The 12,752-nt window shown below is 43.0% G+C and overlaps 1 protein-coding gene across 1 annotated transcript in view; it reads left to right on the plus strand.

Moving 5' to 3' along the window:
- Window position 1: 1 nt before the first annotated feature.
- Window positions 2-12,752, plus strand: part of SUSD6 (sushi domain containing 6) — a 112,047-nt gene continuing 99,296 nt past the window's right edge. The window contains exon 1 of the mRNA XM_019551821.1: window positions 2-45. The gene's annotated coding sequence lies outside the window, so the exon portion shown is untranslated. The remainder of the gene's footprint in view (window positions 46-12,752) is intronic.

Below are 12,752 nucleotides of genomic sequence, written 5' to 3' on the forward strand. Positions count from 1 at the left end.
TGTGCTCGCAGCCTGCAGGCGCCCCTGCCCGGCGCCGCCCGCTCGGTAGATGCTGGGAGGCTCCGTCCTTTGTGTCTCCCGTCTGAGCCTCCGGGGGCGGGGGGCTTCTCAGGGAAAGTTGCCCCGTGTGTATGTGTACAGGCGTGTCCCGGCCGGCATGCTCCTGCTTGCTTCTCTTCTCTTCCTCACGCGTGTTGCCCTATGTCGGGCACTCGGCAACGGGTGACTGCCTCAGAGAGACGGGCACATCACTGCAGGGGTGTGCAACCATCCCAGCCCGCGGGCCGTATCCGGCCCCCGAGCCGCATCATCCGGCCTGTGGGGCTCCCCACGGGTCCTGAAATTGGGGAAAGGGGTCGTGGTGGCACCTTGCCCTGAGCAACCTGGACGCTGGGGAGGAGCCCCCAGGCTAGGTGCCTGGCTTGGGCAGGGCAGGGCTCCACGGCCTGATCCTGGTGTGCAGGGGCTCAGACCAGCCCTGTGCCACTCACTTGCCCCAAAGGGCCAAAACATATCACCACTGATCTGCATTTATTTATTGATGCCTGGTGTTTTTACTCCCTTCTGCCCCTTGTTGCTTATGGAGCTGCATTTCAAAAAATAAATGGCCTGTAAATTGAATGAAAGGAGGGTTGGGGGGGGGTAGGGGCAAGTGAGATCCACAGGTCCTTAGTAGAGAAGAAAACATTTCCATTCCTTTACTTCAAGAAGCACCTTTTTCCAGGAGACTTTGACATATGAAGGGTTAATCATGCGATGTGCATAACCATGTTGCTCTTGATTGCTAACAAGTTGGCTTGCTAGAGGCCAGAGTGTATGTTCTATAACTAACAGGCAAAAAAAGAAAAGGGGGGGAGAAGCCACACTTTCTCTGCCTGATGTGAGAAATGAAGTTTGTTCCCTTTCCACTAAAATATGTATGAATACATTTTAAATGAAAATCTCCTTTTCATCGAGTAGCAAGTAATAAAGAAGAAAATAACTTATGGCATTTGATGACTTAAATTCCATTACATCAAGTCTTCTATACGTTAGAATAGATGCAAGTTGAGCAGCATAGTTTCTTAATATGCAGTATGCATGTTCAGTGACTGGCAGCTGAATTTTCTTATCTTCAGTCTCTAAAATTACCTTAAATCATTTGGAGTCCTCTTTTCTGCAGCAGTCTTCCACACCATGGATAGTAACAGTTGTACATGTATACACTAATTTAAATTGGATTATTTTAAGCTGGCTCTTGCTCTCCTCTCTCAAATTCATGCAGGTGTGTAGCGAAGAGACATCTTTCAGGAGTAGATGTTAGATGAGGTGGTGTAGCAGGTGATTTTAGCATGTGACATTTCTATTTGTTGAGGGTGTGGTGTCATTGCTCTTCTCTCTGTGCACTGTGGTAGAGTCTGTATGTTAGGGCCTTTGTAAAGTGCCTAACACAGCAAACGCACTGTCACACTTGAGGCATTTATAACCTATGCATCAAAACAAGTTCTTGTTAGATATCCCCAAATATTTGTTGTGCAAATATTGTAACATGGGGCTTGTGTTCATAGCAGGGAGGTGAAAATGGCTGTGAGCAAAAGCGAAACTATCTGTAAATTGTCAATAAGCACACGGAAATGGAGAAAAATACGATATATATAAAAACCGCAGTTTACTTGCTATTATGCACACCACAAATAAGGACTTCCCTTTTTAAAGTTCCTTTTTAACCTGGTGGTGATCCTTGAAAAAGGCTGCTGCAAGCATATTGTTTTGAATGGGTTTATTCTTTGATAAAACCCATCACTCCCAGTAATTTAAACTTATTTGGTGGAGGGAGGACGCAAAAACATAAAAGAAAAGGTTGTGAAGTGTTTGGGATTGCAGAGAGCTGACAAAACTGAGGATTTAGCACTTGGCTTGTTGTCTCTCCTGGTGGCTTTTTGTGTGTGTTCCCATAAATGCCATTATATAATAGAGCTTCTCTTGGCAGGAGTCTTTGTCACAGTAATTCCTGAGGTTTCTTGAGATATGTAGTTTGTTTAGGAGAGTTACAGGAAGAACAATAGGGGAAAGTTCTTTATAACTAATTAAGGAGAGGTTTTAACCTTTATTTCTCATGCAGTGGGGATAAGCTCTAAATTTCTGGATCTCTTCCAAAGTATCTTTACTGTCCTCTGTTCAGCCTGTTTCTTTTTTTCTTTTTCTTTTTTTTCCCCCTTGCTGGCTGCACTCAAGACATGAGCTACTGGCTTGCAGCCTGCGTCAGTATTGGGAAGCCGATTGCTTTGTCTCCTCTTCCTTGAATGGTTTACTACTAATCACTTCCCAGTTTCCGGTATTAAAGCAGAAGTGAAATTGTCTGTTTTCAGACACCTGAAGCATGGTTCAGGCCACATGCAGACTGAAGGCAGAAGCCCTCTCTCCTGTCTGCATCTGTTACTGGAACTTGTGCGTTAAAGGATGCAAAATGCCAATGCAGAGGGTGATTTGTATATTAAACTTGCAAGCCCTGGTGATTACTGATCAGTATAATTGTGGTAGTAATTTATGGCTGATATTTCTATCAGGTGCTTAGTAGAGAGACAGTTGTAAAGAGGCCTTTGTCTGTCTTTTTCTTCTTTCTTCTATACAGTGGTAGTAATTATTTGTGGCATCATAATCTCTAGCTATTTATGAGATTAAAGGAACACTGGCAGAGAATAACATTTTTAAAAATGGAAAAACACAATTTGTAAAACCACAAAAAATCAGCTGAGGGACTCTATAGAAAGTGTGCCTGTAACCTCTTTAAGAATAGGTTAAAATTGGCTACAGTTCAAGGTAAGTGTTTAATTTTTCTAGCATTTCTTCTGAGTGAAGAACGAGCAACTAGTCAGGACCAGGAAAATGAGATTTTTTTTTTAGCTGAAAGGCCATTTATCCTACCTTAGAAGTAGTCTTTTTTAGATGGGAATACATTAGTGAATCCAGTGCTGGTAAAAGGTACTGGACAGGAGCCTGAAGCAGTCTAACCACACAGCAGTTACAGGGTGAATTTCCATTGCAGCTCTTTACCCTGTTGATCTGTGGGAGTCCTGACTTGGAGTGACTTTCTCTAGGGGACTTAGAACTGAGTTCAGTCTCAAAAGCTGTTTGCTTTTTTACATTCTTGCACAGACTGAGACACACTAATCGTTAATGCCAATGATGGGCTGAGACTGCTGTTTTATTTCACATAGGCTGTTGAAGAGCCAGCCAAGATTAATTATTTTGGGTGCAACCAGCTTGTCCCAGATTCAGTATGGCAACCCAGAAGTGAAAGACTCTGTGTCTCAGGAGTAGACTAGTCCCAATGCTTAACTCTTTCCTTAATACAGAGAGGCTCTTTCAAGCTCTGTGAAATGTGAGCTGCATTGCCATTAATAATCTGTTTCTTGGCTGTGCAGCCTGCCAGCAACATGCGTCAAAGTTCTGCGTTTGTAGTTGGTTGTGTTGCGTCATTTCTTTTATCTGCCTTCTCCTTTTCACCACATCTATCACTGCAGCATCTCAGCACCTGTGTAGCTTGCCTTGGTTCTGTGAAGGAGGAAATGTAGGCTGCTCACTTTTCCTTGCTAGGTTAGGAAGCAGTGACACTGTATCTACAGCCTAGTGAACCCCGTTTTGGAGGATTCCAGCTTTAATTCTTCCATTAAAGTGGTGCAGTCATCTCTTCCTCTTAACCTCATGTTTTCTGCAGGGGTCTGCCTGATCCCTACAGATTCTTCCCTTCAACGGGGTGTTTGGAGACTTTTCTCCTCCCTCAGGAACCAACCTATTTCTTGCATCTTTCTTTGTAATGGGCCACTTATAGGCTTTTCTAGGTAGCTGATCTTTGACTGATAATGATAGATGAAGCTGGGCTCAATTCTCGTTGAAGGGTCAGCTGATCTGAGCTAGCAGGGTATATAACTTTTGTCCAGGAGTAGATTCACAGAAACATGTCCATGCATTTTTTCAGTGTACAGACCAGAGAAGACTAAAAACAAGTAGAGAACAATCATGAAAAAGCCATATGTAATTTTCCTCCCCCAAATCTCCAGTCCCTGGAACTCAGTTATATTGCTATCAGTAAATTATGTAGTGCATTTCCAGAGAGCTCTTCTGCACCTTGAAATTCTGTGGAAAAAAACTCCATTTTTCATTTGTTCACTTAGCCTTGACTAAGGATGTTTAAACACATGCAACTAAATTCTAGTTTTGCTTATACAGGCATAAATTGGAATTAATTCCAGCTAAACCCCAAATTAATGTGGATTCAAACTGATGATAGATGTAGCTGTATTGGAAGGTCTTGTGATACATGGCACTATTTAAGTTACTCATGTATTTTTGTTGTTTTTTAGTGTATTTGTTTAGCAGGACTGCAGTATGGTTCTAATTCTAGAAGTGGAATTTCTTTTGATTTCAGTGGGGTTCTTGTGGGTGAGAACAGCTGCAAAATCAGTCTTGAGTTTAGAATAGTGGGAACAGGTTTACAGAGTTTACTTACGCAAGAGGCAGACTTGCATCTACAGCAAGAAAGGGAACCTGATACTTGGTTTCTGTTGGTTGCGATATGAAAAAGTGTGCAAAAACAGGAAATGACTAGTATTTTCATTTAGCTAGCTTCCCCCAGGACACAGACAGCTGGGTAGTTTTCAGAATTAACCTAATAATAACAACGTGCTTTGCAGTAACATATCAAATAGGCTTTTTTCTGCTTGGTTTTGGTTCCTCGCTCCATACCAGTCAATGGCCATGTTGTCTGATGTCCCTTTCCCCCAACTACCACTCCCCCTCCAATTTTTCCTTTCCTTTCCTTTCCTTTCTGATAATGGTGGAAGACCATCTTGTAATCTGTAGGTTTTGTTGTGGCAGCATGATTGTTTGTGAAGGGGAGATTTCTATGGTGACAAATTAGAGAAGTGAAGTGACCCCACTCAGTTGCCCCCAGATCTTTCTGAACCCGAATGTAAAAGGTGGTCAGGCTCTGGAAGCTGAGCCTGCACTGAGAACATTTTTTCGCAGTGAAAAGGATCAGGGCATCTCATATAATTTGGCTAATTCCCAAGGGGGATTTTTATCCTGGAAACGAGCCCACCCAGCAGTAAATCCGCTTCCCTGATGTAAATGTGCATACACGGAATGTGATGGTATTACTTAGCCATCACCTCTTTGACCATAACCTTGTCTACCAGGCAAAGTCAGAATTTCATAGTTGACAAGGCACAGTGAAGTGCATTAGATTCTGAAAGAACCTGTATGTAGACAGCAAATGCTGTTTGCTCTGCTGTGCAGTCTGTTCCTGTTCAAGCTCTCTTAAACTAACTGGGTATGTGAAAGACTACCCTTTTTAAAAGCAAAAAAAAAAAAAAAAAGAGACAGTTGGATGTATTAAATACTCACTTTGCATGAATGTTTAAAGGAATAACTAGCACTTACAACTGTTCTTGACCTTTTTAGATTTTATCAAATCTTCTTAGACTTTATAAAATCTTACTGTGCCTTTTTTGAGCTTCTGAATGTTTTAATTATTATTTTTAAGTGAGATTTAAACTTCTCCAGCTTTTCTTGTTGGACTTCTGTGAACTGTGCGTCGTAAACCAATGAAGGAGCATGAAGAAATGAAACCATATGAACAGAAAGTAACTGATTTCACTGTTTGCATCTCATCTCAGAAACAAGGAAAGTCATATTCTGGTTTAGCTCTTTTCTGCAGGGCGTGAAGATAGTATTGAGTCCTCTAAACTTGTTAAAGAGGTAGGTTTCCCCATATGTGAGGGCTTACATCTTTCAGCAGAATAAATGGTGCTTTGTGACTTGAATTTGAAGGGTTCTGGGCAGTATGTTTCTTGCTGGCTTGCCATGAAAGCGTATACACTGTTTTAAATTCATGGATGAATGAAGTGTCTGAACATCTCTGACTTGCAAAAGCAGAGTTTTTGAAATGTGTTTCTTCTCCTCTAGTTTAGTAACTTGCACTATTGAATAACAGATATTAAAACAACTTGTTACTAATGCAATTATACTGAGGGGTCTATCAGCATTTCCATTATACAGCAGAATCCGCTTACACAAAATGTCTATTAAGAGTGTTTTGTCATACTACAAAACACAGCAAAAATCTGCAGGTCATTAAAATGGAAGAACTGGATAAAGATGCACACAGAACTACAGTACTAAAATGCACTAACAAAATGACCTGCAGTGAGAGCTGCTGAATAAATGGTAAATGATCAGGATCTTCTGTCAGGGCCTCTTAACAGAACAAGAAAAAAACTGCCCCATATGTTACTTGTGCACATTTTCCTTCAGTGTTGTTATGTTACTTCAGCAGTTAACCTAAGTAAAGTATGTTGTCTCTGCTTTTAAAAGCAAAAATGCCAAAGAAATACTAAAGCAGGGCTTTGATAGATGGAACACTTCCGAGCTTAGACACCACTGCTTTGTAGGTCAGGGTTGAAAAAAAAAAGGTGCTTTTTTATTGGGGTTTTTAGTTTTTAATTAATCTGTTTTTTAAAAATAAAAACATTGTTATAATTTGAAGTTGAAATCATAAATTTAATACAAAATATGTTAATGTATACATTTATAACCTCATATCCTGGATACTGTCAGAATCTGGGAACCTCTAGCTAAAAATTTGTTTCAACCATTTGTATTTCTACGTGAAAAAGGAATTGGGAGAAAAAGATATCTAACTTTTAAGGTCAGCCTATATAAAGATGGCACAACTAACTTGACCTTTTGGGGGACCTAGGGACTGTGTTACTGGGTGCAAGAAACTGGTAATATCATCACAGGTCTTGGGACTTGGCCACCATCCAGTACCTTATTATCAGGACCATCCATTGAGTAGCCTGGAGCAAAAAAGATGGACCAAATCTAGTGTAAAACTCTTCAGTTATCAAATTTATGTATTTTACAGCCATTAAGAGCATACTTGTCTTTAGACATGAACTGAAGTATAAATGGATAAAAATCACTGATCTAAATCACCTTGATTTTTAGATTTAGCACAAATGAGAAATGTAATCAGGGGAAACAATCTGCTGTATACAGTACCTTCATGAAAAGACTGAAACCAAATGCTCCTCTTGGAGTTCTTTCCTTCAGTAAAGTAAAGAATGGTACAGTGCAAACTGCAGGGGACAAAAGCAAAGCCAGGTATTTTATACAGAACTGTAGTACTGTCTTTCACCACAACTGAATTGCTGAAAATCCGTGCATTTCTACCTTGCCAACATTTAGTTCTTAAGTAATATGCAAAATGGCTATACTGGAAACTTCATGGGTATTGTACTAGTTTTTGTTGGTCAACTGAAGATGAAGGGTCATGAATTCATTGATGCCAACTGGGCATCCCTACATCCAAGTAACGGTTTTGGTCTTGATAGTAAAACCAATGCTATAGATATGTTTAGGCTTTTCCTTTCCAAAAATAGGTATAGCCTCCAGTAGGCCCCGTGAGCTGCCTCTCCTGTGTCAGGTCTCATTGAATGCATCAGTGTCAATATTAAATTGTGCAAGTTTTTAGCCACTAGTGCTGTCCTTTGTTCTGGTTGGTCATAATTATTTTTCCCTTAGGGTGTGGATGTTCCATGTCACAAACTTCATTACTTGATTTGAACTGCAGATAGTCACCCCATTAGACATGGTTTTCTAGTTGGGTGAAATAAAGCAGACTATGTGGTGCATCTTTTCTAGCCCCATCTCCATACAAGGTGAGGAGAGTGGGTCTTCAATAGGCCTGCCCCATTTTTCATTACAGCTGCCAAACTGCACATCTATCTCGGTTCCAAGTACAAAACAACCATCATACAATTGTTGCTGCCATATAGGTCTATGACTAAGGGTTTCTGCTAATCATGAGCACCTGCCCCTGTGGCCACTTGTCCATCACTGTAGGACTTTTTATTGAAATAAGACATTTGTGCATGTCTTTTAAGATATGTGGATGCTGTTGCACATCAGCAACCACACAATACTTCACTGGAATGAAACAGACTACTGGAGGTTTCTATTTTGCTGCAGCCTTTGTTTGCCTTTGCAGCCATTGTGAAGTATGCTTTCTTTATCTACCTGCCCTGCTGTTGAGGACTTTGTGCTTTATTTATTTTTGGATTGTTACTTGTCTAGAAACCTAACTCTTGACCTTGCCACCATGGGTGACCCTATCAGAGGCACAAAACTCCAGATGGAAATGCTGTTGAGGTCATTGGTTGCAATCCTTGGGATCTGGTTGAGTGTTCTGGCTCAAGCAAACACCACCAGCATTGAAGCCATGTTTTTGCAGCACCATCTCTGCTGGACAGGACGTGTCATAAAGATGCCTGGCAACCAGTTCCCAAAACAGATGCTATACTTCCAACTCACTGGTCACCAGTCTAGTGGTGGGCAAAAGAAGAGATTCAAGGGCACCTTGAAGGCCAGTCTGAAGAAATGTGATATTGACTTCAATACCTGGGACACTCATGGCACCATTATCTACAACAAGGCACTGATCGTTGCGAGGAAACTCGCTTCTCTGTGGAGTTAGAAGGCTAGAGAGGAAAAGGAAAAGAGCTGTGACATGACATTGCCAGGAACTACTCCTTTCTACCAGAACTGTCTGCCACAGCTGCAGTCAAACATGAGAATCTTAGATTCACCTCCTCAGTCATCTGCGGGCTCACAAATGACTTTTCTGCATGCTGGAAGGCTGTTTTCCTTGTATCAAGGGGCTGATGACAACTAGCTTTGTTTTAGCAGAGTGCATAAAAAATACACAACCTTCTAACCATGATCTGCAACGAACCTTTCAGGGATGGGGAAGGGAAGGGCCATTTCTGCTTTTGCTGTTGCTTTGGTTGAATAAAGGAGACCAGGGGGGGATTTAGTCTTTTCTTTAGTTTTAGAAATCTTGGGCATGCTTAGTTGTGGCATTCACTAATTTTGCTAGGGACTAGCTCCCAACCACTCCAAAGTCACTGGAGTTAAATGCTTATTTAAATACATTTAAGCAGCATGGGTAAAAATTCCTTCTTTCAGATGCTCAACTTCCAGTTGTTTCTTTTTATTGCAACATATTGCTAGTATCTCTGTTTGTTATGATATCCTTCAAAATAGAGAAGAGAGACATTTTGAAAGTGCAGATTTTGTTTTTAGCCTTTTGGGCCTCCTTTATTACACAGAATCAAAAAAAAAATTATACACCCAGTTTTATTCGTTTCACTTTTGTCCAAATGCTTTGTCTCTTGCACTTGTTTTTAAAAGGTTTCTGACAGGTTGTTTTTAAATGGTTGGAGATTACTGCAAGTATAGTCCAGCAGATTCAAGGTGGTATTTTTCAGTAAGGCTGAATCTACATTGAAAATGCCATAGGACTTAAATGCTCTTGAAAATTGTAACCTGTGTCTGCTCTGAAGGAAGATTGCAGCAGTATGTGCGTCTGGGTGACACTTTGCAGATGGTTAACCTATAATCTTTTCTGTTTGCTGTTTCAAATTCAGATATCTTGTGCCCTTGCATCTACCCTTGCCCCTTCAGTGAAAGTTCTGGGATTATCTGGAACCAGTCTATCCTGTGGAGAGACCTGTATCTGAAACACCTCTTGTGTGCATCTCAGTGGCTTTTAAAGAGCAACCTCTACTACTTATTCAGCCTCATCGTTCTATTGTATGCATATGTGCTCTGTCCCTTATGTAGTTATTCATAGTTGACCTTGCTTTTCTTCACACATCTCCCAGGCATATAAATCTGTCACCTCTGAATCATCACTTCCATTGCGCTGTCCTGATTGCTGTTGTGTCCAAAATTATTAGTGTCAGGGGCAGAGAAGATGAGAAATGTTGTAATTAACCTGCTTTCTCTGTGCCCTAGCTCTTAAGCTTAATTTTGTCCAAATGCAGTGGCTTTTTCTTGCTCGTTTGCTTTCTTGCTTTTCTTTTTTGTTGTTGTTACTTGGGGTGACAGATCTGTTTTCCATATTGTTCTGGACCCTTGACTGATCATCTGGTAGTTTTCATGTTTTGTCTGACTAGGAAACCAGTATTAAAATGTTTCTCTTGGCCTCCCGAGGTTCTCTCTCGATTTTTCATAGCCTCATCTAGCTCTGCAACTCATTCTTAGTTCTGTTTGAATACAAGACTCCCCCCTCTTGCTCTCCAACTCCTGTGGCCCTTTTCTTTTTTTTTTCACTGGCCACATCCCCAGAGCTGAGCCAGCAATACAAAGTGCCTCTCCTAGGTCTCTCTTTCTTCTTCCCTCTAGGACTCTCTTGCCTCATTCCCACATTCTTCATCTGAAAACATTTTATAGAAGTGTCTCCCTTTATGGAGACTTGGGTGCTTCCTGCATATTAAAGAACTAAAAACTGTGAGCTGCCCCAGGATATTCCCTCTTTTGTATTTACAGCATAGTGTTTATCCAACAAACATCCTAGGATGCTTCCATGGTTTTGGCCCCATCACTGTAGCACAGCTGGGAGCCCTACTGTAGATGAAGTTGGCATTGCATAGTTGTTTTTTCTCTCCTCAAGTTCTACTAATGCTGACTCAGGACTCTGTTCAGTTTCTTACAGCCACCCACCTGAATTGCAGTGCCTCAGACCTTACATGCTGAACATGCAGCCTGGTGTGGGTGGTCCACTGTTAACTTTCAGGCCTTTCTTCAAGTGTTCCCTCGTGTCCTTTGAGCTCTTCAAAAGCTCCTGTATGACTTGTAAGAACTTTTCTTTCCTTGGGACTTATGCTCCTAGATGTTCTGGAACTTCTTTTGTAGTTCTGAAAATATTTTTGAGACCACTGGCTCTGGGAAAAGAAATGTATCAGGCTTAAATCAGTTTTGTTGCCTCTCTTGCAGCATGTTGGAACGTGTGCCTAAAAAATGCAGGTATGCAAATAGATGAAACTTTGAACAAAAGTAGCTTTCTTTACTCTTCTGCTTCCTGCCTGTGTTTTTCTTTAATTGAGTGAACAACAAATGTGGTGGCTCTGAACTGTAAGTGCCCTAAGACTATGCCTGACGAAGGGTGTTTATGCCTGAAAGCTTGCAAAGAACTACAGGTGCACCCATAATGTCGGTCCATGTCGTATTGGTTTCAATAAAAGGAAAATTGAAATTATTGGCAAGTGGCATTTTTTTGGTTTGTGGCTGATGATTAGGGCTGTGCAAAATTTCTCTGGCAGTTTTGTTTTGATGCTGTTTTGACTCGTTTCGAAACAGCAAAACTCAAAACAGCAAAATTGAAATGAAACGGAGAGCTACGAAACAGCCTTGAAACAAAACCAGGCAAGTCAAAACATTTCGTAGCTCAAGCTGGGCTTGCCTGCAGGGAAACGGAAACTAAAATAAGGAGAGGGAGGGGGAAGTGGGGAGGGAAGGGGCGAGGAAGGAGTGCTGTCACTACTGACTGTGTAGCTGGCCAGTGACTGTCACCCTTCCCTGAGGTCTGTTCCAAACTCAGTGCTCTGGGGGAGGGATGGGAAAAACTGCATAAAAGGCAGCATTGTTTCAACTGGTCTGTTTTCTGCCTTGGTGTCAGTTGAGTGAGGATGCACCTTAACGCACATGCACGCTGTCACCCACCCATGTTGTGAGTTTTGCCTTGGCACCAGCTAGAGGTGCAGGGCGCCAGAACCCGGACTCCCCCTGCACCTATCTCCTTGACAGCTGGCAGGCTTTGTGGCCTCAGCAAGTGCTAGGATGCCTGCAGCTTTCATCCTGCTGTGCCTTAACACCCACAGTGTTACCCATGTTACAAGTTTTGCTTGTCTGCAGCTTGAGGTGCAATTTCCCTGAAACCCCTGCACCTATCTCCTTGACACTTGGCAGGCTTCATGCCCTCAGAAGGGGCTACCATTCCTGCATGTTTCATCCAAATCAGGCCAGAAATGACAGTTATAGGCTGTTCCGAGCTTCCCCATTATCGCCTATGCGCAAAACAGCAAAACTGTTTCAATTCAAAATGAAACGCTGTTCTCTCAAAATGCAAGTCGAAATGGAATGATGTCATTTTGCACAACCCTATTGATAATGTCACTGATAAATGCCAGGTGCATGTACACAGCCACAGAATGCATGCAGCAAGGAATGCAACCCAGCAGCTTTGAGAGCAGCTGGGTTGCATTCCTTGCTGCATGCATGCTGCGGGGGAGGGGAAGAGGTGTGTACATCAAGGGGGAATTGAGGCCCCCACAGTGGGTGAGGCAGTGGGGCAGGGATAGGTGCTTCCCAGCCAGGTGGCTCATCTGGAAGGGGGGGAGGGGGACAGCTCCTGCTGCTGCATGCATGCCTGAGGGTGGTATGGGGGACATGTGCCCCCCAGATCTTGTGTGCAGAGTGAGGGTGAGCTGCGGCCTGGGGGCTTACACTGGCCTCTTCCTGGCAATGGGGGGGGCCCTGGGATGGAGGCTGCACTCAGGGCAGGTGACGCAGGGAGGGGAGCCTACGGGGTGGCTATGGGTAATTTTGGGGTGGCTTCAGCCCCTCCCCAGTGCTGCTGCCTGCCCCAAGCGCAGCCCCAGCTTAGCCCTCCTGCCATGAAGAAGCCAATGCAGGCCCTGGCTCCAGGCCCAGAGTGGGCAGCCTGTCCTCACCCTGTGAACAAATCTGTGGAGCATATTTTCCCCCGTGCCTCCTGCAGGGGTGCACGCAGTGGTGGGAGTTGCACCGCCTGCCCCCCATTCTGTGGATGAGCTGCAGCGGTTCTGTCCTGTGCCCCGTCCCAGCCTGGCAATCCCTGCCCCAGCCCCACTCCCTCCCTCACCGTGGGTATCTCTATTTGCCCCCCC

This window comes from Crocodylus porosus, unplaced genomic scaffold (genome assembly GCF_001723895.1).
Source record: "Crocodylus porosus isolate Cpor-Errol unplaced genomic scaffold, CroPor_comp1, whole genome shotgun sequence".
NCBI lineage: Eukaryota > Metazoa > Chordata > Crocodylia > Crocodylidae > Crocodylus > Crocodylus porosus.